This window comes from Esox lucius, chromosome 11 (genome assembly GCF_011004845.1).
Source record: "Esox lucius isolate fEsoLuc1 chromosome 11, fEsoLuc1.pri, whole genome shotgun sequence".
NCBI lineage: Eukaryota > Metazoa > Chordata > Actinopteri > Esociformes > Esocidae > Esox > Esox lucius.
In genome coordinates, this window is record NC_047579.1 from 16,808,908 (window position 1) to 16,813,404 (window position 4,497).

Here is a 4,497-nt window from a genome sequence, read left to right on the forward strand (position 1 = left end):
GTTTCACGTTCCCCCTGCTGGGGACCTCTGGTAACTACAACACAACTGCTGTACTTAGAATGACACTTTGTACATAAAACATAAACACAAAAGTAGAGCGCTGTAACTTGTGCAACTGACAATAAAAACTGTGATGTAACATAAAAATATGAGAATGGGAAACAGCCCTAAATATGATCCCATTAAATGTTACTCTACTGTTTACTCTGACTTGCTGGTACACATTATTCCATCTGTCACATATTTCCCCTCAAAATACGATGTTGTCCTCAACATCATTAACTTTAACCATAGGTTTTAAACATGATCAAAACACTTGTTACAAACTGGAACTCTTTTGAAACATTCGGTTTTCAGTCCACAGAACACATACTGTATTATGTCCAATATCCAAAGAAATGTTAAACAACATCTGAAACCACCCCAGTCAACTTCTGTAACAAAGTTCTCAACTCTACAATGTTTGTGACATCAGCAGCACACAAGTTTTTTAATTCTTCAGTTACCAACCCACACAAATAAATAATATGATTGCACTGTTGTGTCCACACTTGAGGCCTTACATAAGAGGGTGGTGCCACAAGACTGTAGCAGGATGGAGTTCCGTATGTTGTCGTATCTGAGGGTCTTTGGGGGCCTACACTGTCTCTGAGGCTGCTGAGGTCTTGTCTCCAACTCCATTTCCTCTGTGTTATCCACTGATGGCAGTGGTGCCTCCTCCTCAGTCTCAGGTGGGATGTCGTCCTGGACATCCTGGTTGTCTGTTAGGTTACCATCACTGTGTTCTCTCTGAGGTGGCTCTGTTATGTTATATTTAGATCTGGTTGTGTCACGTCGTCTGCCATGACAGCAGTTTTTCTCACTGATTCTGGTGGTTGAGCCAAGATCTGAGGTGGCATGAAATAGTAATCCTCATCATCATCCTCTTCCTCTGAATCCTCTCTGATGTCATCAGTCAGTGCAGCCTTCCTTTTTGGTTTCTCAGGTGGGTTCACTTCATCTTCCAGTAGGTGATCACATGGTAAAAGGAGGTTTCCATGCAGAATCCTAGTTTTTCCTTTCCCATGTTCAGGACTCAGCTCATAAATGGGGACATTCTCTCCTACGTGACAAATGACAGTATGGATGATGTCTTCCCAGTAATTCCTCAATTTTCCAGATCCACCACGAGCGGTCATGTTTCGGATTAACACACGATCTCATGGGTACAACACTGAGCTTCTCACCTTGGTTTCATACACCTTGGTGCCCCATCTGGTTATGTAGCTCTTTTAATGCCGTCGTTTTGTGTTTTTCAGGCAGTACCAGTTGTTTCCTGTGGGCTTTCTTTCTCCATAGGACTCCATTCTCATTCACATGTAGTTTCTCCCATTCTTGGAGTAGGCAACAACTTTGTGCATTGAATTTGAATTCCTGGAGCACGGGCCTCAGTCCAGACAACTTGCACTGCAAAACTGGCCCAATGCAGTATCTCACAAAAGTGAGTACACCCCTCACATTTTTGTAAATATTTGCGTATATCTTTTCATGTGACAACAATGAAGAAATGACACAGTATTGAGTGTACAGTTTGTAGAACAGTGTAAATTTGCTGTCCCCTCAAAATAACTCAACACACAGCCATTAATGTCTAAACCACTGGCAATAAAAATGAGCACACCCCTAAGTGAAAATGTCCAAATTGGGCACAAAGTGTAAATATTTTGTGTGGCCACCATTATTTTCCAGCACTGCCTTAACCCTCTTGGGCATGGAGTTCACCAGAGCTTCACATGTTGCCACTGGAATCCTCTTCCACTCCTCCATGACTACATCACGGAGCTGGTGTATGTTAGGGACCTTGCGCTCCTCCACGTTCCGTTTGAGGATGCCGGAGACATGCTTGGTCAGTCCATCACCTTTAACGTCTGCTTCTTTAGCAAGGCAGTGGTCGTCTTGGAGGTGTGTTTGGGGTCGTTATCATGGTGGAATACTGCCCTGCAGCCCAGTCTCCGAAGGGATCCTGTTGTATCTGTGCTGGTGTTAGTGAGACAAGTGAAGTACCTTTTTTTTCTGATGCTGACAGTGTCCAGGACCCGGATGCAATAACATGCAGCTTTCCCTCTTGTTTCTGATACAGCACGGCTCCCAGACCCTTATTAGATGTGTCTGTATGAAGTACAAATGGCTGGGAAAAATCTGGGAAAGTCAGGACAGGTGAATGCACCAGACAGTCTATCAGTTGCTCAAGAATTTGTTGGTGTGAGACTGTCCATTGAACTGGTGTGTGAGATGGCACCACCCTCGCATTTCCTTTCTTATGCAAATTCCTTGCCTCGGGTCGTGGGCTTCCCACATGGGCAGGTCCCTTATGGTGCTTTTCCACTGCATGATACCGGTTCAACTCTACTCCCCTCGACTCTACCCGCCTTGATTCTACCTGCTTTGGGAGCTTTTCCACCACATAGTACCATGCAGTGGAAAAGTGCCATTAGTTAGCTCATACAGGGGGCTGGCAATGCGAGAAAAGTATTTTACGTACTGGCAATATTAGCTCAACAGTCCCATAATCTCTCTTAGTTCTCCAGCTGTTCTGGGTTTGTTGTCTTTTAGGACCCTGATGGCATCAGTGTCAGCAGGGTCGATTTTGTTCCCTTCAGCTGACACAACTCTCCCCAGGTAACACATTTCAGCTTTGAATAACTCACATTTGTTTGGTTTTAACTTGATCCCATACTGTGTCAGTCTCTGCAATACTGTTCTTACATCACTGACATGGCTTTCAACTGTTTTGCTGAACACTAGGGTGTCATCTAAATATGGGACGCATATCTTGTCACGGATGCCCTCTAGACAGTCATCCATGCAGTGCTGGAAAACTCCTGGAGCATTCATGAGCCCAAATGGATCCTGGCCCACTCATACAGGCCCAAGTGTGTCATGAAAGCTGTCAGATGCTTGCTGTTTTTTGCCATAAACCCCTGATTGATGGCTTTTCCCTGATATTACAGTGAGAACATGGTGTTTCCTCCAAGGCCATCCATGATATCCTGGACTGTGAATTGGCTGTCTGTCAGGGCGGTCTGTGGCTGAACATAAGCTGGGTGGTTGGCTGCACTGTAATCTGCCTCTTTGCTAGCAGGGGGATACGGCTTAGGTGCATTTTCTGTCTTATGAATGGACTCTCTGATTTGCGATATTTCTGCCTTGAGATCTTTCAACAATACTATATCTACTTTGATTTCTTTTAGGTCTGACAGAACATCTGGAGGAAGCGTTGCATTTTTTGTCTCCACTTGCTTTGCTAGACTGGACAGCGTGGACGCCACTGTGTCGCTGTGCTGCAGTCTGTCTCTTTTTAGCTTGCCTCTCCTCATTAGCACATGCCAGATTTAGCCTCTCTAAATACATACACTCACCTAAAGGATGATTAGGAACACCTGTTCAATTTCTCATTAATGCAATTATCTAATCAACCAATCACATGGCAGTTGTTTCAATGCATTCAGGGGTGTGGTCCTGGTCAAGACAATCTCCTGAACTCCAAACTGAATGTCAGAATGGGAAAGAAAGGTGATTTAAGCAGCTCAGTTACTGGGATTTTCACGCACAACCATTTCTAGGGTGTACAAAGAATGGTGTGAAAAGGGAAAAACATCCAGTATGCGGCAGTCCTGTGGGCGAAAATGCCTTGTTGATGCTAGAGGTCAGAGGAGAATAGGCTGACTGATTCAAGCTGAAGAGCAACTTTGACTGAAATAACCACTCGTTACAACCGAGGTATGCAGCAAAGCATTTGTGAAGCCACAACACGCACAACCTTGAGGCGGATGGGCTACAACAGCAGAAGACCTACAAATATGAAAAAGAGGTTACAATTTGCACGAGCTCACCAAAATTGGACAGTTAAAGACTGGAAAAATGTTGCCTGGTCTGATGAGTCTTGATTTCTGTTGAGACATTCAGATGGTAGAGTCAGAATTTGGCAGAAACAGAATGAGAACATGGATCCATCATGCCTTGTTACCACTGTGCAGGCTGCTGGTGGTGGTGTAATGGTGTGGGGGATGTTTTCTTGGCACACTTTAGACCCCTTAGTGCCAATTGGGCATCGTTTAAATGCCACGGCCTACCTGAGCATTGTTTCTGACCATGTCCATCCCTGGTGTGACACGTAGAATTAAGGTAGTTCTGAAGGCGAAAGGGGGTCAAACACAGTATTAGTATGGTGTTCCTAATAATCCTTTAGGAGAGTGTATTTTTATATATACACACACTGTATATATAAAATTTATATAGGTTTCTTTTATCAAATATGCTTGGGGCCATTCAGGGTGTACTTAAACTGCATGATTGGTTATCGGTAATGATAAATTGTTTATTATTAAAAATGTTTATTATTGCAAATGTTAATTATTGCAAATGTCTATTATTGCAAATGTTTTTCATTTACAATGTTTAATAAATCTCATAATGATGGCACGTCACTATATCGTAGTCACAGCTTTTATTTCTGTC